Below are 25,621 nucleotides of genomic sequence, written 5' to 3'. Positions count from 1 at the left end.
TATGGGCACTTCTCCACTGTTAGCCTGCTGCAAACCTGCAGCATTTAATGGACTTTGGAGATGGATTTCCACGCTGTTTGATCAGTCTGCCTTTTTTAGCATGTTGCTCTCTGCCTGCTCTCCTTTCTGCCTGCTGCCCTTCTCCAGGCAGAGCAGCTTCATTTCCCCACACCTCATCTTTGTGCCTCACTCATGCTCTGCAACCTTTTTCCTTTACATTGTCCCCTGTGTTTTTTTCTAGTTTCTACCAGACCCATCTAATTTTTTGAAATGCACCCTTTTTCCCTTTCATTGAGGTAAACTCTGAGGAATAAAGGAACATCTGATGTGATGGTGCAGTGTTGTAACAGCTGAGGAGACGTGAACAGTGTAAATGATCAGACATGAAAGAGGAAGAGAAGCCGTTGGCCTTATTTTCTTGCTTTCATCAAGATTGCACAGTGTCTTTGACTTTGTATTTTCCTTGGGAATTGTGTAGAGAAATGTTAGCAGCATGAGTGAAGTTACAGTTCTTCTGTACAAACCAAGAGCTACTGGAAGTAAAATTAATGTTTCTTGCATCAAATATTTCACTGGAAGGTTGTTAATTCACAATTCTTAATTTTTTATTTTAATCCTAAAGAAATGTAAGCACAAGGCATACTCTAAGTAGAAACCGTCATGATGCAGGAATAATACAATTCCCTGTGTCTTCAGAGATGGTCAATATGTTGTTCATTGCAAGTTGCCATAGAGATACAGTATTATTTTCTTAGCTGAGTGATGTGCACTGAATTCTAATACTTTTACAGAAGTGGTATAAGTTAATAAAATTCTTTATGGTTCAAAAAAAGCTCTTCTTTCTCATCCTTCAAATAACATTTAAAATCAAGGGTTTGTCTAATGCCCAGTTTCCTTCAGTTTGACTGAAGTGTGGTTACAGAATAACGTAATTATGTCTATGCAGCTGTGTTTAAATGTTCTGACACACATTTTGATTTTGCTTGTGAGGAATGATGTTGCACAAGGGTGCAGTGGATTCACTATAATGGGAGCAAGGGGAAAAGAGGAATGGAAGCAACAGAGAAAACAAACCAATAGCTTCCCAGAACAAAAGTGCTTCCAGTTCCTTTCACATGGCCTAAGACTACATATGACCAACCACTTTCCAAAAGTTTGTGAACAACATTCAGTTATCTGTATGAGTCTCAGCACTCCTCATTATAGAATCATAGAATCATAGAACAGTTTGGGTTGGAAGGGGTCTGAAAGATAATTTATTTCCAACCCATTTGCCATGGGTAGGCACACCTTCCACTGGACCAGGTTGCTCAGAGTCCCATCCAGCCTGGCCTTAAACATTTCCAGGGATGGGGCATCCACAGTCTGTTCCAGTGGCTCACCACCTTCAGAGTGTAGAATTTCTTCCTGACATCTAATCTAAACCTGCCCTCTCAGTTTAAAACCATTACCCCTTTGCCTGTCACTATCTGCCATAGAAAAAGCCCCTTCTAATAAGCCCCTTTTGGCATTGGAAGGCTACAGTAAGGTCTCCCCAGAGCCTTCTTTTTTCCAAGCTGAACAACTGCAGCTCTTTCAGCCTGTGTTCATAGGAGAGGTGCTTCAGCCCTCTGATCATCTTCCTGGCCCTCCTCTGGACACTCTCTAACAGGTCCACACCTTTCTTGTGTTGAGGACTCCAGATCTGGATGCAGTACTCCAGATGGGATCAGTCTCATGAGGGTAGAGTACAGGGGGAGAATTACCTCCCTTGACCTGCTGGCCATTCCTTGTTTGTTGCAGCCCAGGATGCAGCTGACCTTCTGGGATGCAAGTGCACATTGCTGGCTCATGTCCAGCTTTTCATCCATGAGAACCCTCGTCCTTCTCCACAGGGTTGCTCTCGGTGGCTTCTTTTTCCGCTCTGTACTCATGTCTGGGACTGCCCAGACCCAGGTGTAGCACATTGCGTTTGGACTTGTTGAACTTTGTGAGATTCTCATGGGTTCACTTCTCAAGTTTGTCCAGGTTGCCCTGAATGGCATCCCTTGCTTCTGTCGTGTCAGCTGCACTGCTCAACTTCATGTCATCTGCAAACACACTTGAAGATGCACTCAGTTTCACTGTCTGAAGATATTGAACTGTCTGAAGATATTGATATTGGCTGATGAAAATATTGAAGAGCACTGGTCCCAAGACAGAGACCTGAGGAACAGGCCTCCACCTAGACATAAAGTCATTGACCACAACTCTCTGGCTGCTCCAATTCCTTATCCACTGAATAGTCTATCAACCAAATTCTTGTCTATCCACTTTGAAAATAAAGGTGTCATGTGGGACCGTATTGAAGGCATTACTGAAGTCTAGATAGATGTCAGTCTTCCCTTGTTGGCTGTTGCCATCACTCCATCACAGAAGGCCACCAGATTGGTCAGGCATGATTTGCCCCTAGTAAAGCCATGCTGGCTGCCTTGGTTTACCTCATAGTCTTTTATATGCCTTAGCATATCTCCTAGGACCATCTGGTCCATGATCTTTGCAGGCACAGAGGTGAGGCTCACCACTCTTTAGTCCCCCAGATCTTCCTTACTCCCCTTTTTAAAAACAGGATTAAGGTTTCCCTTTTTTTTCCCCAGTCACCGGGGGCTTTGCCTGAATTCCATGACTTTTCAAAGATGATGGAAAGAGGCTTGGCAGCAATATCAGCCAGTTCCCTCAAGACCCTGCGATGCATGTCATCAGGTCCCATAGACTTGTGGCTATTCCACTTCATCAAGTAGCCCCAAATCTGCTCTTCGCTTACACTGGAAGGGATCATTAGATGTTTTGGGTGTTGGCTTTGAAACTGTTTCGAGAAATTACGAGTTGGTGTAAATAAAATCTGCTGCTGCTGGAGTGGAGGGTCCAGGAGCAGGCACAGCATTGTGGCTGGGACCCCCTGGTGGCACATACAATATGGCAGCCAGCAGGGATGAGGCCAAGATACAAAACTCCACTGTGACTGAAGATGTCAAGCCCTGTACCCTTACCTCGATAAATAAGGAAGGCAGGAAAGGCTTTTGGTTTGTCAGAGCCAGAGCTGTGGTTTAGATACATTTCTGGTAACTAATGGGAGTGAGAGGAAGGTGCAGAAAGCTCAGGCTGCTGCAGGCAACTCTCTGGTTTTGTTTGGTTGGTGGGGAAGATAAGTTTTGTTTGCTGAAATGAAGCAAACTGGCTGAACATTAAGAGGCTACAGGTAGCTGTTGCTGAACTTATGACTTCCCCATCTGCTCAGCGCTCCTGGAGAAGTTGCTCATGGAAGTTCTCTAGACCATTTTGCACCACAGCCACGATGGTTACCTGTGTCTGCAGCTGCCTGGGGCAGCAGACCTTGAGCTAAACAGTATTAAATACTGATATTTAATTTGCCAAGAGTAATTCGAAGAGGAATCAAATGAATTTTTAGATAACATCAAAGTGACTGCCAGAGCTGAAAATGCCAAAACATTTCTTGGCAAGAAAAATCTGTACATCACCAAGAAACATTTTGCTCATAAAATCATCAGTTAGAGGTTGTTGGCGCATTTCCTGTGTTCTGCAGGGGTGGAAGATGCTGCAGGGAAAGGCATGCCAGGGCTGCCGCAGGGTAGGGAGCACACACACACCTGGCCAGTGTCCTCACTCCATCCTGCATGCCTTGGGGACAGAGGGGACAGATGAGTGTGGCAAGGAGGTAGTTTCCAGAGACTGATGTGCCAGCACAGGAGTAAGCCGAATTCTCCCTTTGGATCCTGTGAAGTGGAAGGCTGCTGGCATCTCCTAATGGCTAATGTTCCAGGGGAAGGCTAGTGCATGTTGGTGTTTAAAAGGCAACTAAATGGCTCTGGCTGAGCCTTTCTTGAAAGACTGTCATGGCTGACCTTTTTGCTAAAAGGCAACATAAAGGAGGGAGATTTCAGAGGAAGATTCTTTGTTGAATTCTAGGTTTATCATTTTAAAATTGGCATGCCCTGGATAAGCACTATCCACCCTCTAAATTCCAACTGTTAAATTTTTCAGAAGGTGTTTCCCAGAGCAATGTTTTACAAGTTTTACAAGTTTAGCCTTCAGCTGTTCCCTCCAGTTGCCAGCTTTCTGTGAGAAAGGCCTGTTTGTGGCTGCTGCTAGGTGCCAGGGGAGCAGCCTGCCCTCACTGCCAACACTGCCTTCCCTGTGGCTCTGAAACCAACTGTTCTTGATCCAGGGTAGGTGGCTCAAAGGACATGGTATCTCTCACCGCTCCCTCCTCTGGGACTTGCACAAGTGACCCCAGGGACCCCCTGTGAGTGCCCTCACCCCATGTGTTGGCCAGCTCAGCAGCTCTCACCCCATGGTCTCCCACTGGCTCTGAGCTGCTGGGTATGGGATGTGCTGCAGCAGGAAGGACAGTGCAGGACCCTGCACCCAGCAGCACCCTCATGGTGGGGACATCTCCTGGGTGCTCCTGAGGATCCTAGGGTCCCTTATCATCCATCTTCTGGTCTTCTGGGGAATACTGCTCTGTGACCCTGTTTACATGAGTGTTTGATGTGCCATACCATCATGCCTGACCTTCCCTCCCCTACCATGCGTCCAGGACAATGGTGCCTTGAGCCCTGGGTGCCTGGCTAGTTGGGAGAACTACGGAGGATGCAGCTGGGGGAGAGGATGCAGGGGACTGCAGTTGGATGGAGGTTCTGCATTGGAGATACAGATTTACCCTAAGTTAGGAAAGAATGTACTCCTCCACTGGCCATTTTCAAAACAGTTCACAGACAGAGATTGCTTCAGCAGAGCACTGCCTCTTTTGTCAGCAGCAGGTGTATCAGGAGCCTTAACATGTGAGAGGCAAACAGCCAGAATACAAAGGTGAAGCACCCTGCTGAGGGGTATGCTGTTGTATTGCATGATGGTGAGCAGGCTGAGGGGTGCACTACCAAGCCAACCTAGCAAAGAGCTTGCAGCCCTTTCAGCCCTGCAGGGAAGCAGCACCTCCACGTGCTGGTAACATCAGGGCAGGTGTCTGATCTGGAGTCCAGAGCCTATCCCTTGAAGGCTCTCTGAAACTCATGCTCTGCGTAGTTTTTACTGTAATTAGAGTAAAATTAATTAGAGATAGAAAAGTTAGATATGACCCAGTGTGGCAGATATGGAATTTCCTATATGTGTTTAATAAATGCCTCTGTCATGGAGTACGATGCTCTGCATGCTTTGGGAAGACTGGGAGTGTCCCACATCAGACTGTGCCACAACTGGCTGTTGCTACAGGCCATGGGCTTTAAGTGCTTTGCCTGGCTCTTACGTATCTCTGCAAAGCCACCTGTGCCATGTGTGCCAGGCAGCAAGCGAAGGTGACTATCACAGTGTTCAGCAGCATTTGTGTGAGACTAGACATTATCCATGACAGGCTTTCCTTTTTCCAGGATAAAACAGTGCAGAGTTCTAAGTTCTCACTTCCTCTGAAACTGAGATATGTTAGCAATATTTCAGGATAGTTTTTTATATGAATAAGTGATTTAAATTTGGTAACTATTTGATTTAATACTGAATGACTGATGACATCAGAACTGGACCACACTAGCTGCTGTACAACTGCCTGGGTAAGAGCCAGGTCATTCGCTGCAGGTTAAAGACAGCCGATCCAAAAAGAGGAGAAAGTAAGTGTGTTTTGTTCAAGGTCACACAAATGTTTTGGATATCATACCTCCTTTTCCTGTGTGCCAGCCTAGTGCTCTCTTTCCCGAGCCAAAGTTTCTTTCAATAGATGAGCAGACACAGTCTGTGCCCTTACCTGAAGTTCGGAATGTGCATATCATGTAAAGAAAATCTCTAGTCCTATCTGCAATAGTATATCAGTGGAGAAGTTGGGGCTGGTTTTAGTATCTAAGTGTTCTTGTCACTGTATTAGAATTGCTGACATTTGTTTAAGTGTTTACATGCTGACTTACAATTCTCCTGGTATTTATTGCCAGGATCCTAAATGGTTAAAAGATGGGGCTTAATCTAGAGACTAGTCTGTAAGTGTAGGTGCGATGGTAAGCTTCCTGTTTCTTTAAAAAACCTTAATTTGTAACAACTCATTTGACTTCCTTTACAGATAATACCAGCCCACTACTTTTTACATAGGGAGTGAAATATTGGCAATGCCTGGACACCAGTATTACTTCCTATAGGGTTGCAGAATTTGTTCACATTTTCTCTTGTGAAACCATATGCCAGGAGGATTCCTGAACTTTTTTTGGTAGTAATCTAACTCAAAAGCATGGGGCTTCACAAATATGAAACCCCAAGGTGATAGTGTGTCTTTGCTACAGGGAGTTAAATTCAATTGTTCTCCAAAGGTTTATTAAAATTGAAGTATTTTAGGAATGCAAACTCAGGCTTACAAGCCCCGCATGATCTAGCTATGTGTTTTTCTCCTTTGCATAAGTCAGAGTTGTACTTCCCCCCCCCAGCGCATCTGAAACATCCAGCAGCAGATAGGTAAGCACAAGGCATGCTGTTTCTGAGGAGCTTTAATACGGAAAGAGGTCCCTGGTGAAGGGCAGCCCACGGGTAGGACACCTCCATTCACTCTTGGACACATAATCCCCATGGACCAATTTGATTTTATTTTTCAAATGAGCCTTGCTTTGTCACTCTTCTTTTGCTCTACTGAGTGCCCTCACTTCTCACTCACACTGAAAGCCCTGGGCAGGTTACAACCTGGGATCTGTGCCAGGCACAGGGACCCACAGCTTGCCCCTGGCTGCTGTGCAGTGGGGCTAATGAAGCCCAGCAAGGTCTGTGCTGCTGGGAGCTTTCTGCAGGCTGCAGGGATCACTGACAGAAGCTTAGCTCTGACTTTTTTAAGCTGACTTAGCGGCATTTGCTTCACTTTCCAGAGCACGTCAATAAAATCAGTCAGGCCTTGTATCTGACCCAAATCTGTGTGACTGCTCCAGAACTGGTACCTGCTTACATCAAACGAGGGCTTGCACTGCTGCATCCAGTGGAAAGGTCTCAGATCAGCTGAGAAGCCCAAGCACTTGGCACTTTGGATGCCTGTGGATAGGATACAGAAAGCTTAAATCCTGGTATGGCTGAAACTTGGCACCTCAGCTGCAGAGAGAGACCTGACTTACTGCTCTCCCAGTCTGTGTCCCCCTCTGCAAACCCTTTCCTGCGACATCCTCAGGTTGCACATCTGAAGATGTCCATTCTGGCCCAGGGGTGCCCACACTGGGGAGGTGGGCACCTCTCCCACCTGAGGTTTCATTGCTGCTGGGCAGGTGTGACCTGAGCTGTGGTTAAGCCCACTGGGGAAATCCAGATAAGCTTAAACACATCTGTCTTTTGCCAGTGGATTCAATGGGTAGAGCAACAACCCAGGGAACAGAAAGCCTGGGGTTTACATTCAAAAGTCTTAATGAAACAAAAAGCCTTGCCAGTAGGTGAGCAGGATAAGATCTCCGTAATTGCATTCCTCCTTGTAGATCCAGCCACACATACACTGCAAAGCAAGACTAACCTTCTCCAGTCCTAGGGCAAAACTGACAAGTTCACGTCAGTAATCTGGGTGGCTGTTTCTAAACTCTGGGTTGGCCTGTAGGTTTGCATCCCAAACCACAGAGCAACAGAGCTGAGACTACTGTGGAGTCTTAAAATTGCCTAACACTTTCCACTAAAGCATCATAGTTTCTCTTTCTTTTAACTTTACCCATTTTCAATTGTTCAGGCCAAAATTTTGCATACCAGGTGTTTGCCTCAGGCTTAGAAAATCTGGAAAATTTCAGCCAAAAGGATGTGTTCCTTTTGTGCAGGGATGAAGTAGTGGGAGCATTCAGGTAAGCTGCCCATCCAAGAAACCCTGGAAGGGTTTTCTCTGTGTGGTTCCTAGATCCCGGTTCCAGGATCCAGGTCTCTATCTCTGCCATCCCACTATGTGTCAGGGAGTAGCTTTGTGCCTTCCCCAGTACAAGGACTCAAATGAGAACCAGTCTGTGCACACACTCTGATTCCAGTAGCTGAAATAGCTGAGATTTCCCAAGTGTGGTGGAAACCTGCCTAATTCTGGGGCTGGACAGTGACTGAATATGTGCTGTCCTGGGCACCCCCAGTACCCTGAAACAAAGGAGAAGAAGCTGCTTTTCCCTTCCTGGACATGATGCAGTGCCAGAAGGAAAGCACTGATCTTGGAGGAGGTGCAGAAGATGGCAAGCAGTGGGTCAAACCAGCACATTGATTTTGCTTTGAGGACTGCCAGAAAAAACACTACTCTTCCTTGTCCTGTCCTTTGCACCTGGGGCAGAATGGGTTGTACCCTTCAAAGGAGAAATCAGAAAGTGCAGACAGTGCAACTCGAGTTGCTACTGCCCAGTTGCGCCCCACCAGCCGTATCCAGCCCATGTCCTGCTTGACTCTTCACTCCAGTCACTGCCCTCCCACTTCCCTGTATGCTGGAGAAGGTGGATAACTGCTTCCAGGTGGCAGTAAGGTGACAGCTCTAAGCCTTCAGATGCCAGAGAGCAGAACAGGTAGCACGCAGCCACACTCACACCTCCTTCCACGTTGTGATCGGTTGATCTGCCCCTTGCCCATGCACCCCATTTGCAGTAACCCTGCTCAGTGTGGGCAATTACCCAGAGCAGTGCTGGGGATGTGGGAGAGAGTTATTTCCTAATATAGTTTAAAAATATAATTATCAACTCAAATGGACAGTCTGCCAGCATGGCAATAAGCTTTGTCTTGTTCTTTCTATTTTTCTTTCCTGTTTCCCCATGACTATATCTTGGCTGGCAGGGCACGTCTCCAGGATGAAGGACCACCGCCTCCCTAAGATCTTGCTTTATGGTGAACTTGCCACCGGCTGCCGCAAGAGAGGAGCCCCAAAGAGAAGATACAAGGACTCCCTGAAACAACATCTCAGCCTTGGCCATATTGATCAACATAACTGGTCTACTCTGGCCTCCAGTCGGGGGGCCTGGAGACACACCATCTATAACGTTGCTGATGCTTTTGAGAACGCACGCAGGATCAACCTTGAGGAGAAAAGACAACGCAGAAAGAATCGTGCCTTGCAGAATACACCGTCTAAGGAGTCTTTCTGCTGTACCTTTTGCAACCGGACATCTATCTCATATTGGCCTTTTTAGCCACCAACGCACTTGCAACAAACGTGAGTAGAGCCCCTCCCAAATCTTCGTTCATGAAGCCTAGCCGTGATGATGATGACCTTGGCTGAAATCCTGCATGGTGGGTTTTGGAAAACTCCAGTACTGCATCCAGACAGAAACAGATGCAGATATGACTGTGGTAGTTATGTGCTGTCATCAAGGGTTCCACCCAAATGCCCCCCGCCAGAAAGTGGCAAAGATGCAGATTGCATCAGAGGATACTGAGAAGATGCAGCACCAATGAAAAACTGATGTCTTATTCTCTGTGTAGACACATGCACCCCTGAATGTGCTTCTGATTCCTTCTACTTTATGTAAGGGTGCTGAGTGCTTTGTCAAACCCAGCTGGGGAAAAAACAGAAGGAGGGATCACTGGAGTGCCCAAGGACTTGTTCTCAAGGCTGTATGTGCTCTTGCCTTCTCTGTATCTTTTTGATCTCTTGTCAGCTTCTTAGGCTGTGCTCTTGGTCCAACCTTGCTCATTCACGCTTTCATAGTTTATCCAATTACTGCATTACTGTTAGTGAGGAAGTGCAATAGCCTCTTTTCTACCCACTGCTAAGAGAGAATGCCAGAGAAAAGTGTGTGAGTGAGTGTGTGTGTGTGAATGTAGATTGCTCAGAACATTCTCTAGAGCTATATGGTAAATTAAAGAATATGTTGAGTAGGTAAGAGTGGGTAGGAAGGGTTTCTTGCTAGAAAGACTATATTTAGGGAAAGTAAGTTGCATTAATAAAAACACATTAATATTTTTTTGCTGGTTTTTTTGGCTGAGTTCCTTACACTTTCTAACTTGTTTCTACTCCTGCAGAATGACTCTCCAGCCCAGAAAACTTTCCTAATCAACTAATTTTTTTCACAGAATCACAGAATATGTCGAGCTGGAAGGGACCCTCAAGGATCATTGAGTCCAACTCTTATCCCTGCACAGGACCATCCCCAAGAGTCACACCATGTGCCTGAGAGTATCATCCAAACACTTCTTGAATGCCATCAGGCTTGGTGCTGTGACCACTTCCCTGTTCCACTGCCCAACCACCCTCTGGGTAAAGAACCTTTTTCTAATATCCAACCTAAACCTCCCATGACACAACTTCAGGCCATTCCCTCAGGTCCTGTCACTGGTCACCACAGAGAAGAGATCAGTGCCTGCCCCTCCTCTTCCTCTCATTAGGAAGTTGTAACTGCAATGAGGTCTCCCCTCAGTCTCCTCTTCTCCAGGCTGAACAGGCCAAGTGACCTCAGCTGCTCCTCATACGGCTTCCCCTCAAGGCCCTTCCCCATATCTGTTGCCCTTCTTTGGATACTCTCTTCTTTGGATACTCTCTTCCTTCCTACATTGTGGTGCCAAAACTTCACTCAATATTCAAGGTGAGGCCGCACCAGTGCAGAGCAGAGCAGGACAATCCCCTCCCTCAACCGGCTGGGGATGCTTTGCCTGATGCCCCCCAGGACACAGTTGGCCCTCCTGGCTGCCAGGGCACTGCTCACTCATATTCAACTTGCCATCAACCAGGACTCCCTGGTCACTTTTCGTGGTACTGCTTTTCAGCACCTCATTCCCCAGTCTGTCTGTATATCCGGGGTTGCCCCATGCCAGGTGCAGAATCTGGCCCTCTCCCTCATGGAACTTCATGTGGTTGGTGATTGCCCAGTCCTTTAATTTGTCTAGGTCTCTCTGCATGCCCTCCCTGCCTTTGAGGGAGTCAACATCTCCTGTGAGTTTTGTATCATCTGCAAACTTGCTCCGTATCTCTTCCAGTCCTGCATCCAAGTCTTTTATGATGATGTTGAAGAGAACAGAGCAGAGAGATCCTGGAGAATTCCTGGTACAATCCTGTCATTTTTCCTAGTGCTGACCACACTTCAGAGCTGAGGCATCATCCCTCATGTCCCACTGTAACACTCACCTGCCTCAGCACTCCCTCCCATTTGCTCTTTACATCACTACAATCCTCGATTTTGGGTCCAAAAGGTATTAGGGAATGGTAAAAAATAAAGAAGCTCACTGACTTCTTGACTGCACTTTGATAGCGGTGCTGAACACCAGAGCTGAATTCACTTTACAAACACAATTTCTCTGCTATGTATTGGCCATTGCTGCTGGTGGGCCAGTGAGTGCCACACAGCACTGACTCTGAAATTTAAGCCATTGTAGCAACCTTTGCTTTGAATCAGTTTCTAAATTGTTTCACTTTTAGGTCTCAGGGCTCTGTTCTCACCTGGGCTGTGCTATTAACAGTGGCTGCTTGGGGCTGGAGGAGGTTTTGATCACCACCGCAGTCACATAATGACAAAGAGAGCTGAGGAGGTGCAAAGTAACAAACCCTGGGGCTGCATCTCCTTCCCTGGGGCTTTCTCCTGTCCTGCTGCCTCTGCCTTACTCTTCTCCAGCACCACTCATCTGGTCAAACCCTGCAGCTGAGGTGCCCTTGTGCTTCCCCAGGGCCATCTGCAGAGGTAAATCTGCATCCCCTCTGTGTTCTGCCACTGCAGAAACCACAGCTCCTTTGAAACTGTCCGCAGAGACATGCTCCTTCTGTGCCCACCGCTACACCACCTAACTGGGATTGATGAAATCCATCTCCTTGAGCACATTTTTCTCAGGGTTGGGATTTTTTATGTTAGTAGCTGATGACTGGAAGAGTTAACACACACATCTGGGGCTCTGTTGCCTTCTCGGCTCAAGATCACAGGCTCCTTATGCTGCTCTCTTTTGACCTCAGAGACATTTTACCAGCCTCGCAGCTTGGGAAGTTTGACACTGCGCAGACCAAAGTTGTATGGCCAAGGAACTGGAATAGGTACTTGGTGTTTTCTCCTACCTGTTTGATTGTAAGTCTTCCTGGAAACACATTAAAGACAAAGGTCAGCTAGGTGAGATGTCCAGATCTTTCAAATGTGTAAGAGTCAAATTCTGGCAGGATTTTCCAGTTATTCTTTTTAAGATCTCTTACTGAGCACACCCTTGCACTTGTGTTTTTGGAGGGAGCACCCTTGGGGTGACTGAGGGACAAAGTGAGGAGATGGAACATTTTCTTGTTTGCAGTATAGAGGTAGTGTAACCTGTGGTGTGATGTGAGCAGGCAAAGGGGAAGATGACCTTTTGGTTTTGTTTTTCTTCCAGCTGCCTGCAGTGACTATTTTTCATTTCCATCTTACAGTGTGTTCACTTCTATCTGAAAAGAAAAACATATAACTGAAGAGCTGACTGCTAGCTAGGTGAAGTCTTTATGCCTGTCACCTCAAAAGAAATAACTCATCTTAAAAAACTAAACCTGAAATGCTCTGTGACAAATTATATTGCTGAAAAAAAATATATTGTTATAGAAACCATTTTTTATAACAGGGAGTTAAAAATAATTTTTATTAAAATTATTTTATTAAAAATAATTTAGATGATGGCCTGATTTGTGGGTGACGGTGAGAATTTGCAGCTGTGGGAATTAAATACCACGGGCCAAAAATTATACTCTCCAAAAACCTAATCTGAAGAAATGATATATATAAGGACGCCAGAATAAGGCTGGGATGAAAACCAGATTTCGTGTCTGATGACATTTTTAGGCTTCTGTCTTTTTCAGTAGAGAAGAGAACAATGAGTGCAGTAACAACTGGTAGCTCTCTCCTGGAAGTTTTAAAGTACTGTCGAGCTCTGAAGCTCTTAAATGAGATTTATTGCATCTACCAGAGTAAGGTACAGTGGATCCTCTGGATCCTCTGTTGAGGCTTTACATGTCTGTTGTTTTCAGTAGAATATTTCTTCAGTTACACGGTCATCAGATTGTTAACAGAGACAAAATGATACCCAGTCAGAAGCAAACACAAACTATCTTAGCTATTGTTGAAAGAATGGTTTGAAAACATGTAATTTATCAGTTAAGGACTATTTTCTTTTGGGTGATTTAGCATGCACAGCATGGTTCCTGATTCAGCAGAAAGATCAGTATCAGGATGTAGTTTTGGAAAATAGATCAGGTGAAAGCAGCAGGCTTCACTTTTAAGTAGAAATTGCAAATATGGAGTACAGGTTATGTGCCCAAGTACTGGACACTGCTATAAAAATAAGGAATTCGGGCTAAAGTTGTGTCTTGTCAGAGCTTTGGGATACATTGAAAGAATAATGTTGTTGTTCAAGACTTGTAAAATACTTATCAGACAAATGTTGAGAGGGCCTTGTTAAACTCTCATAATTTCCAACACTGAATCTGTAAATTGCAGGGGTGAAATTGCCTTCCATCTGATGAGCTTCATTTGATCTAAAAATAGCCTGTCTAGGGCCTCAGGCACCCATCACCATGCTGCTGCATCTCCTGTTGTAGATAGATGCTGGAAGGGAAAGATACATATCAGTGCTGGGGGGAGGAGACCCCTTTTCCCACTTATGAAGTGGACACCACCAACCTGTGGCTCTGCCCTTCTGCCCTCCACCAGGTTTAGGTTGCAACAGCAGTTGGTGTCAGAAGGCATTTTTCGTGGTATTGCAAGATCCCAGCTGCGTGTCATGAACAGTCAGTTCCCAAAAGAGTCCTAGGGTCAGAACAGAAATATAGAGAGTCTTCTGAAATGGTTTTCTGATGTGAACAGATAGGGCTGAGGGTGAGCCTTCTCACTGTAAGGCTCCCCAAGGATCCCCCATGGGAATGCCTGGGGGCTAGCCAGGCTGTGCACTCAGCAGCAACAGGTCCCACAGACATCAGTCTGTCCTCTTCTTGGCCACTGAGAATAGGAACAAGTGGAAGCTACCACAGGACATGAGAAATGTCCCTTCATGGATGTCTGGAGTCAGAGTAAGGTCTCGCACTGCATCTCAGCTCCATGCCGTTAGGAGCCGTGTGCATTAAACTTGCATCATTTTCCATTACTAATTTGTGAGAGAGACAGCTTCTGGGCAAGACTGGATTTAACCTTGTGCTGAAACTTTGTTCCATTGATTATTCTTTGCCATCTAGAAAATACCAGAGAGCTTCCTTAATGATTTCTTTGGTTATTCTATGTTTTGTGGCAGGTCATTGTTTCCAGCTTCAAACCAGGTCACAGGTCTGTGACCTCACAGCAGCTGGACCACAAGTCCTGTACTTTTTTCCTGTAGGTAAAATACCTGTATTGATTTCCACTATATGCCTTGTTCTGACAAGGAGATTTCCATGGCCATTGAGCTGTCCTGCGGATGGCTTTTTTTTTAGCACATCTGATTTTGTTCTCATAGCACTGTTGAAGTTGTTGATGATGGAAGTTGTGTTAAAGCAATTTGCAAAGAACACCAGCCCAGCCATGAGTCAGCATGTGGGTGCCAGGGCATTTATTTCTGATGCAGTCCTGCTGTGTGAGACTGGTGCTTGGGACTGTATTTTCTAACACCTGTGAATGTTGTTTTCCTTGACATCTTCAGTAAGTGGACTGGAACACTCTTAGACTTAGGAAGAGAAAATCTGTATGAAGTAATTTTCCTTCAGCACTGCTGCAAAAGGATCCTTCCCGCTTGTGTCAGTTTTACTCAAAGCTCTGGCATGAGAAAACTTTGCTATTGTTCCTTAGATGGCAGCTGCTAATGCTGAAATAAAATAATCAAAACCAAAAGCTGTATTTGCTAATGTGGTGCATAGGAGTTATGACAGCAGCCCATTTTTGAGTGTGTGCCCTTAGCTGAATGGCACAGTACTGCACCAGTGCTCTTTCCTCTGTTTCATCCCTGTGAAGTCCTCGAAGGTTTTTTCTTCAACCTTTTTGTAAATTAAGATGCCAATAATTTTTTTACTCTAGTCAAGTGTGTCCTTTTTAGTTCTGCCAGTATTTCTGTCAAGACACACTTACAAGCTGGTTGATTTGCTTCATGTATTTGTGCTCTGCATTCCATCCCTGATAGCTGCTTGACAGTTGCCTGTGTATGGGAGTTCAGTCCCTGTGCCCTCTACTAAATATTAGGCACATCTAAACAATTGCTTTTGGAACCAGGATGTTTACCTGTTGAGAGGTTTACATCAGTGTTCATAATTATGGTGTGCTAAGTGCTCATTTTCAATAATTTTTTTTTTAATATCACAGTTTTGATTGTTTAAGATGCAATGCTTGGAACAGAAAAACAGATTTTTTTACATATATTTGGATTTCCCCAGTTTATTAAATACATTTATTGCAGTTGATGTCATTGAATCATCTTTGCTTTAAGCCTTGCCTTTTAAAAAGAGCAAACACATCAAGCATTAACTAAACATGAAATACTTTGTCCCAAAGAGGGATCATCACTGATAAAGATTAAATAGAACCAAAGCTCTACAACAAAAGTGTTCAATACCATAATTGTCATTAATGCCGCATAATATTTTCTTTTGGCTTAGGACTCTATTAATGCAGACTAGGCTGGGGCCAGTGGCATTTCTGTGCCTGACCCTCCTGGCAGAGCCAAATTTGTGTCTTATCACTGAGTCACCTGCTCCGCAGCGGCTCTGAAGAAGTAGGTCTACAGGGTTATTTGCACTTTGAATTAGAAAGCCACAACCTGCTCTGCCTTGTGTGAACACCCATAGCAGGAGCAGGCTCCTGTGTGATCCACCAGCGTGCAGATCCCACCGAACAGTGAGTCTATAGGCTGGCTTCACGTGAACATTATTTAACCAATTTATTGTGTTTGCATGGATATATAAGTCTTGACAGGAGAGATGTGAGACCCCTCATCACTTCTGTTTGACTTGTTGCAGTAGCAAAGAGCTGCAGTAGTTATCTCCAAGCTGAGATGATTGACTAGAAGTGATTTTTCACCAGGTGACATTTGCAATAATTACATAGTGCTTTGCTTGCCTGGGAGGAAATAATCAGCACGACCTTCAAAAGGCTCTGCGGAAAGCAGCTCTTGTAAAAACAATTATTTGAACCTCCTACTACGGCGGCTCCCGGTACAGCGAGGAAATGAGGGGAGTGTACTGTGCATACAGGAGCTGCTGATGGCTGCTGGAAAGACAAGAGCCAGGCGGGAGAAGTGGTAAACTCAAGGGAAATCAGATTGCCTTCTGAAATCCTGCATCTTTTCAACCTTTGCTTCTCCCTGAAAGGCTGCAGGTGGTGGAAAAATCAAAGTGAGTGGCTGGGGGATCTGGTTTATTACAGAGGCTGGAGCAAGTCTGTGGATCTGATTCCCTGCTACAGCCTATAGAAGAAAGTTTGTTGAGTACCCACTTATCCCAGATTTACAGTAGAATGTGGGACAAGTAGTTACCTCACATGCTTTCTGCCCTGACGACAGGACTTTCCCCATATTCCTCTCATGCTGTGTCTCTGAAAAATGACTCATTTGTACCATGGTGAAACTGAGGAGCTTTCAGGGGAGCTAGAGGTGGGTGATTAGTGTGTGGCCAGCATCTCCCATTATGTTCTGGGACACAGCCTGGTCACATGTGTGCAGCATCCCTGCTCCAGCCTGCAGTAATATGTTGGATCCAGTGCATGTTTCCTCCCTTCTCCCATGCCAGTGACCTTGAGGAGTGTTTTATCCCCTGGGTGCCATGGGGCAGCCAACATTTCCAGCAGGTGAAGGGATTGGGGCAGGAGGAGGACACCTAGGACATCCCCTGAAGCCTGCAGCCTCACAGTGCAGCTCAGGACCCTCCTGCCACCCCTATGGGTGCCTGGTGTGCCTGGCATGGGGTGAGTTGCTTCTAAATGCAGTGTGTGGCAGGCACCCTCCTGCCACTGTGCACTCCTAATGCTGGGCCAGCAGGGCCGTTGCCATGGCTTGAACAGGGCAACCATCGGTTTCCCTAGCACAACATTAATGCCTGGCACGTCAGCGCAGCATCAAAACCTTTGCCTTGCAAGGCAGCTGCTATGTGACTGCTCTCCTACAGCCCTAATGGCTTTTTCAACCCTGGACAATGAAGCTTTGCTCCAGCAGAGCTACAGGATGAAGCCCCAAGTGCATCTCCTCTTCCCATGGCTGTGATGATGGTCCCAGCTGAAAACTGAGCCTGGGTTGTTTGTCAGGGTGCCATCTTTCCAGTTCACTTGGTTGGGATTTCAACAGGCATTGCCTCTGCCTAAACACCATGTAAAGAAAGGTGGTTTTTAAACCTCTCCATTTATCCTGACCACTGTCCCTATGCATGCCATGAAAAGCATCCCCACACTGGGTGCCTGTCTCCTGTAACTCCAACCTATGGACAGAGATGTTGGTTGCAAGTGCTGTGTCTGAAGACACCTGCTTTAAACGGAGCAAAGCTGCAGCATGTGCCAGCCGAGGTTTCACTTTTCTGAACTCAGACCTCTTTTAAACAGAGTAATGCCGACCGAAAATAGCAACCTATGGCTAAGTGGTTTATTGAACCACCCAGCAGAAACAGCTAGCAATGAAGTTACCCAATATAAATAATTTTTCTGACATTCCCCACCTACCTTCTTGCTGTCAAGCTGAGATCAGCTTGGACTATTTAAAATGGGATTTTTTCTTTTCTTAAGTGAAAGTATGCTTATTATGTTTTAATTAAAAAAAAAAAAACAGAAAAAAACCAAACAAAAAAACCCCACACCAAACCCTAGCAAGACCAAACAACAACAAAAATCTGAACAGACATTAGATAAACAAATATATAAATAATCATTCTCAAACTGAAAGATAGGAAAATTGCTCATTTTGGGTAATCCTGAAAAGGAAGCCAGAAGTCCTGCATCCTGTTCCAGCCAGTAAAACATGCTGTCTCATCAGAGAAATCTAATTAGCTTTTTGCTTAAAAGGGGGTTGTTGGACATACGATGTCAAGGCACCAGGGCAGCCTGCTGTTGTCCATGGCCCTCCTCACCTCCTGGGACCAGTCCCTGCCTCAGTCTCCTAGAAGAGGTGCCAGGAAGCAGCCCATGGTGAACCACTCGATGGAGAGGGGATGTGGTTTTGGCTTGTCAGCTGTTTGAAAGAAAGTAGAGGCCTGCCTTGGCCTCCCCTCAGTTTCACAGTCCCGCAGAAATCCCTGGTGCTGGCTCAAGTCTGTGCGGTCCAGCAGGAGCTGCTGCTGGGTTACTGAGCCTTGTCAGCACCTCATTTTGCCAGACCTGGCCATACCACCAAGTCACCCTGGCTAAGGGCAGCTGAGAGATGATGAGTTAGAGATTCGGCTTGAGGTTCTCCATTATTTCCACAGCATCTATCCCTGGAGGCACTCTTCCCATTGGTACGGCTGCTGGCTGTCAGAGAGCCATCCCTCAGATGAGGGATTTTAGCCACATTTCTGGATTCACTTGTCTTCTCGGCAGCACTGGCTGCACAGTGCTGGAGGTCTCTCTGCTCAGCTCTTTGGAGAGCACTGGCTGTGTTTACTTATAGCTGCCTTGTGCAAAAGCTGGCTGCACTCCAGCGGGAGTCCCCGAGCTCAGCCCAGTATGTGCCCTCTCTGCTGCCTGGGAATTCCTCCCTTCCTTGGGATTGTGCAGACTTTCTTCCACCTTAGGCTCTGCTTCAGTGCACAGATCCTGAGGGCTGGAAGAGCTGCTTTTACCTGCTCTGCAAATAATGCAGAGCCCGTGTTTGTGCCCCCTAATACCTAACATGTCTGTTAGTAAAACTATTGCCTATCATTTTCTGAGGAGCACACCCTTGTAAGGCAATGGATAAAGTCTCTGAGTGTGCCAATGCTTGGAATTAAACGCCCCACACCTTCTGAACTGGAGCCCAACCATCTGCTGTACATCTGTGGATTGGTCAGAAAACTGCTGGTGACTCAGTAGAGGAAGCCAAGGCATGGGCGGTCTATTTTTAGCTGTCAGTAAATGTACTAAAGTGGCTTACTGCTGAGTTGAAGAAAGGACAGACAATCTCTGCTTGCCCTATTTAGGGAATAAATGTGAAATACTTGCATCCATTTCTAAAGCCTAAATTATAGGTGCTGCTGGGGAGAGGTGTGCTGGGGAGGACAAATCTCTGGCCATCCTGCTGCGTGGCTTGGGGCAGGCTTTGCTTCATGCTGCAGCAACAATCCACAAGGCATCCATCACTTTCACAGGAAGAAAAGTGGAGGAGGAATGTGGGCAGTCACCTGTAAGTGTGCTGCAGCTACCTGGCAGTGCTCAATCCTCAGCCCTTCTTGAAAAGGATGTAAATAAGTCATGGGTAGCAATGAGCCCAGGGGGACTGTTAAGCTTTTCTTTTACAAAGGGGAACAGTAAGAAAGAAAATTATAAACCAAATTTTATACACATATATATCTCAAATAAAATATAATAAACATATATAAAATAATAATAGTAGAATCATAGAGTATCCTAGGTTGGAAGGGACCCACAAGGATCATCAAAGTCCAGCTTCTGGTCCTAGCCCAAGAATCACACCATGCATATATATATAGGTAAAAAAGCTTTTGTTCACCTTGTATTAGAATATGAGAAGATGTTTGGGAAACTAAGACCTTGTAGATTTGCAGCCAACAACCATGTTTTGCTCATCTAGCAGAGAATTGGCCCATAGATACAGCAAACTTCAAGAGTATAGAAAGGCTGCAAGAAAGATGAGCTATTAGTGTGCATGAAAGGACAGAAAGAGATGTTAGTAAATTTTAACAAATCCCATTTTTCCTGAAATTTCTTGTGTGACTATCCACACTAACTCTGACTTTGAAAATGAAAAGAAGAAAGTCACTTTTCTTTGTATGTGGCCTTGCCTGTACTGTGTTGCCACAGTTCCCTCTTTGGTCTTTGTTTTCAAGGCTTTCACACAACAGAAGACTGAGAAGCTTTTCAGATGGAATAAGAGCTGACATCCCAGGGGCAGATACTGGCTAGGATAAAGTGTCATCCCTACAACTCTCATAAACCTGCTTTGGAAAATGGGCTCGCCAGGGTTGTTACCGGGATAAGATGCCACAAAGGAATGACTGGACTAGTATGGGAAATGAGACAAATGGTAAGGAGGACAGCAAATAGGGCTCAGTAGGGCACTAGCATGTGGGTGTCTGGGGATGGACCAGAATCTTCCTTCAGAAGGAGTTTGCCTGATGGGAACTGAGGCATAGACTGGTGGAGACACTTGGGGTTTGTTCTGCAGATTGTTGTTGCCATTGCATCAGTTTTCTAAAAAGAGACCAGGAAAGCATATTCCATCTCCATCTGTCAGTGGCAGTGGGAAAGGCTGCTCTGCCACAGGCACTGCTGCTCTTCAAAAGCTTCCAAATGCTCCTCTGCTGAAATATTGTTGAGTTTTATTTCCTTGCAGTGGCTGTGGTCACAGAGTGATGTGGTGGGCTCACAGTGGTAGGAGGTAGACCATCTGAAATGAAACAACTTCAGAACTGTAAAATTATTCAATACACCTGAAGAAAAAAAGCCGGTAGGGAATAGAAAGGAGCAATGACCCCTAAAATGGAAGAGGTAGAGAATAAACAGCCTCTTGGGTTTTACTCATTATTTTCTAAGCATTAGCAGTGAGTAATGGAGGTCTAGGGGGATCTGTGCAGTACAGATCAATACTCTAGGGGAAAGGTTAATTAAAGAAATGTATTTTCTCTTTGGTGCCGTTATATGCTGGAGCTGTAGGGATAGCCTGTTGGCTCTCCAATGCTATTCACACACTGTTGCTTGCAAAGCTTGTAGCTTTGCCCAGCAGGTGCCTGTGACCCACACCTGACAGTGTCCTTGCAGAAGCTGAAGTGGATGTGCAAAGAGCTTGTGCCTGAACCAGCCATGTCCAACCCCATGCTGTGCTCCTGGGACTTGCACGGCTGATAATTCAGCATGGCATCTGCCTATTCTTCATCCTCACCTGCCTTCCTCCCATCATTTATGTGTCTGGAAGAGCAGGGCTTCTTTGTCTGCTTCGGCAGAGGAAGACACAGGAGCTATGGAAAAATAGGACTTTGAGTTTTCCATATTGTATTATTGGTGTAAACATTGGTGAGACACCAAAGATTGAATGTTTACAAGCATAGGAGGTATAAGAGCCTACATGGGTTTGGTGGTTGAACCACCCCACAATAATCTCTTTGACTTCATGGGCCAGGATAAGAGTCACATCTCTAGGAATGCCATATCATAAAAAATCAATTTTAAAGTCAATATTCTTAAGTCTTCCCTGCAGAGAGCCTGCCTGGGTTTTCACTTCCTCACAGTTGGTCTTTATGTGCAAGATGTTCCTCACAGGGAGCTGCAGCTTCTGTTCACTGTGTGTTCTCAGAGCTCCAGCCCAAGGCTGGCAAGGCAAGACACCAGCGTTAAGAAATCTCGTGCTGCTGTGAAACGTGACATTTATAACACACCAGTTCCTTCTTTTCAAAACCAGTCTTTGCAATCCTTTTCTCTCTGTGTTTGTAAAAGAGATCGTGCTGGGTGTGAGCAGGCTTACCATGCCCAACAGTCACGGCCACATCCCAGACATAGCTCCCTTCCCTCCTGTGCATTCAGGCATTTGGGCCTTATAGGGCTGCTCTGCAGCAGAGCTGCAATTGGGTGGCTACACAAAACAGGAGAGCTTGAATGTTTGCATTTTTTAGAGGATGATTTCAATGTTCAGCTCTGACCACCTATACTCTATTCCTTGTGGGATCCTGAATTAGAAAGGTTTTTCTTGTCATTTTGCATTGGAAGAAATTGAGCATTGGTAAAAGCACCAATTCTGGTCAGCAGAGGTGAGGGAGATGGTCTCTCCTCTCCTCTCCCCTTGCTGCATCTTTCCTGGCTTCCCTCCAGTTTCCATCTGTGCAAAATCAGGGGGAAGACTGTGAAGCACTTCAGCATACAGTGGTGAAAATATCTTCCTCTCTGAGGCTTTGGCAATTTTGAATGGAAATGGGTTATTCCAGTGCTGGACATTGCACATCCCAGCCTTATCTCTGCTGATGCTTCAGTTCCTGTCTTAGACCCAGCAAGATCATCGAACTTCACATTGCCCCTGGGACCTGTCATTAGGGGTATTTTTGACTTCAAATCACTCAGTCTCATAACTTGGCTCTTCTCTTGCACTTATCATAAAGTTGCATAATCTGGGATCTCTTGCACTGGGATCTTTTCACTGATGTTTTTCTTTGACTTAGTTTTGTGAAGTTTTATTTATCAAATCCTTCATGAAGCTTCCTGTTACTGCAGGCAATAATTATTCTTATGTGCACAGATGCTGCAATAAAAAAATTTCCATTGGCTCTGAACATACCTGTTTAGTATCAAAATGCAGATTTTGGCAATTGCCTTGTAATGGTCTCTGCTGCAGAGAAGGTATCAGTCCTCTGACCACTGACTTTATAGTCAATATGTTTGTCTCTTAGACCCGAGTGTTCTGTTGCTTGTTTACCATTGTCACTACTCCTCCATCTTTAGACATTCATTTCCTTCTATAGCTCTGAAGAGTAACATTTTATTTAATTATTTTTCTTCTGTTATGTGGGAAAAAGCTTTTTTGTTGATTTGGCCACTTGCACTTTGAAACCTTTTGCCTTGTTTTCATTGTTTTGTTATGTCTTGGCTGAACCAGTGTAGTTCATCATCTTTAATTGGGGAGAAAGCACAGGGTGTGTTTGCTTTTCCCTGAAAACCATTTTCTGCTTCATAACAAATTTGAAAGGCTTATAAAATGCAGTAATAGCCTTCCCAAATGCAGCTGGTGCTGAAGAGAGCAGGGGGAAGTGCAGCTTTCCCCATCACAGCAGCAGGGAGTCCACCATCCTCCTCCCACTCTCTGAAGCCACCATGTGTCTTTTGGGGCTGGAAACACTCTAGGAGTAACTCAGTGAGCAGCTGAACCTTTGCAAATCAGTGGGATTTCTGTTTGGAAAGGGAGGTAGAGTGCTTTTCCTCTGGCAGCCCCTTTGCAACTCCCACCGCAGGACTGGGGGACCAGCATAACTGAGGGGAGCAACCAGGGAGGCTGGCAGTGAGACAGTATGATTTCAGTCCTCCTTGGGGATAAGGGAATAGAATATGCCTTTTTTTTAAATTTGGTTGTAGCAGAGCCTGTGATGCTGCCAGTTGTGCCTGTCCTGCATCCAGGCAGACACCAACTGCTTATGAAAGCTGCACAGAGGGAGATGGCAGCTTCGCTCCTTGCGCCGTCGAGGTTTCCTCTTTTCCACACTACTGCAGTCCCACAAGCCCCGCAAGTCTGCTCAGGTTGGTTCTGGACCGAGTTGTGCTGCCCACTGCCTGCTGCACAATGGGACAGAAATCAGGCGTGATGGGGCAGGAGGAAGAAATGCCTCCTGCACAGAAAGCTGCCATCTGCCTTGTAGTAGGTCTAGTGCCGGTTTTTTGGGTCTCTCTGCTGAAGACACAAGGATTTCCTCCTGAATTAGAGCTTAAAATAGGAGTGGGATGGCCTAGGTGCAACAGAACTGAGATCAGCTGTGAATTCCTGAGCTGTTCCTCACATGTTCCTTGCGGGAGGACAGGTCCACCTAAGGATGTCATGGCTGGTGTCTGGTCTACACCTCGAACTGCAAGGTGTTCATTGTACCTTCAGCTCTGGTGCTGCTCAAAGCCCAGGCGAGCAGTAGCTCTGCACACATGTGGGTTAAGTGGCAGCCGCAATTAACACACCTCTGTGCAATTACAGCACAGCACCTGGCCATGCCTATGAGGCTTGGGTAGAAGCCAAGAAGTGTGGGTGGAGGGTTTCCCCAGAGGTCCTGGCAAACGTGGGGCCAGGCAATGGATTGATTACAGCTGTGTGTGAGGGGGTTTAAAAATAGCTCTCCAGCTTTCCAGAGGAATGTATTTGTTATGGAGTCACTGAAAGGCTATAGTAAGAGATCCAGGAGCAGCCTCTGGGAGCAAGCCAAGAGACAGAGCTTCTTCTGGGCACGGTGCTCCCTGGAAAGCCAGACTTGGGCTGCTGAGCAAGGAACCTACTTCTGTTTGTTTGCTCTCTGTGTTCAGGGAAACAAGACTCTGTGTATGTTTCATATGATAAATAAACATTGCTGCACCAAGGAAATGTTTGACTATCATCCCTTGTATTGAAGTGGAAACAGTCTGACAAGACCTCACACTATTGGCTAATCCTCAGGCCAGATGGAGGTAACAATATGTTTCAAATGTTAATTAACTACTTCATTACATGTCTGATTTTCTGTTTTTAAGCAAATTGTTAAGAAGGCTTGTTTAACAAATATATTTACTGCTGCATCCTGGTTCAGTCTTCAAACCCATAAGATCTCAGCCTTAACAGCAAAATTGTTAGCTTGGGTGTAACAGCAGAGCTAATCACTAACACATGGGGAACACAGAGCCAAAAATCTGCAAACGGACAAGGAGCATGGCAGGGAAGTGAAATAAGGGACACACATTATGCTACTCTGCAAGAAGAAGGTTTCCATCTTTTAGAAACACACTGATCATAGTTAACTCTTCATGATGGGTATGCATTAGGATGAGAACGGCTCCCATGAGTGTGACATTAATGCACAGATTCAGGTGAGTGTTTTCCCAAAGAAGTTCTCTAAAACCTATCCAGTGTACACACTGGGATAGAAGAGCAGGAAGCAGTGACATTGAGGTTGGTTAGGGCAGAAAACCTGAATGGCTTAAATGAAAAGGATGGTTGCCTCCTAAGAAGGAGTGTACTAGAAGCAATGGGAGAGGCAAAAAAAAGGAATGGAACTGTTGTGCAGGGCAGGGGGAGATCCCAGAGGCCGGGCTGGAGGGGATGCACCATGGAGCTGCAGGGTTTTGTAATCTCAGGGCTTTGATAAACTCCAGTGGAGTGTAGACTTGACAGCATAGTGGAGCAGAGACATCAGCTGTGTGTGCAATGAAAGGTCGGTTAGTCCTATTAGGAGTGAGAGCTTGCTGAGAGAGAGAGGAGTTGATTTAGATCTGTGGTTTACCCTACATAAATCTGTGGAGTCACACCAGTGTGTGTGAAAGATCTATTTGGGTCTTGGAGATGTATGTTACAGGAGAAGTTGTTTTTTTATTTCAGGGATAAGTTTTTGAGCATGGTCATGCGGAAAATAACTTTAATTGCAAGCAGTAGGGACTTGCCTGGGTGTCTCCGAGAGACAAGAGCTCTCACAGTGCTCTTGAACATGGTTTTGCAGATGACAACCTCAACCTTTGGCCAAAGCATGCTGGGAGTTTGCCTGCAGAGTTACATCTGCTCAGGGCATGACAGCCATGCTCCCTCATTGAGCTCTCTCTCTCTCTAGTTATATATAGAGAGATATCTCACTGTATTGACTAGGTGCAGGCAAGACATCAGGTTCTCTGAAGGCTTTGTGCCTGCCTTTCAGGACACTCCACTAGTAGAAAAATTCTTCCTGTTGGTGTATCTTACACCCCAGAAGCTGGCTCAGAAACCCGTGTCAGAAAAATATCCACGCTGGAAACTGCATCCTTCCAACAACAACAGCCTAGAACTTTTATTTAGTCTCACATCTCAGGCAGTAATTTGCCTACTGCAAGGAGTCACAGGGAGGAAAGGTTTCTCATATTTATAATAAGATGGTGTTCATCAAACAGCTTCCAGACCTGTTGTAAGGAGGAGTCATTTTGGAAGACAGAAGGAACAAAATTAGGTAATATCCTTC

This window comes from Lepidothrix coronata, unplaced genomic scaffold (genome assembly GCF_001604755.1).
Source record: "Lepidothrix coronata isolate B3197 unplaced genomic scaffold, Lepidothrix_coronata-1.0 Scaffold15, whole genome shotgun sequence".
Lineage (NCBI taxonomy): Eukaryota > Metazoa > Chordata > Aves > Passeriformes > Pipridae > Lepidothrix > Lepidothrix coronata.
Note: the sequence above shows the minus strand (reverse complement) of the source record.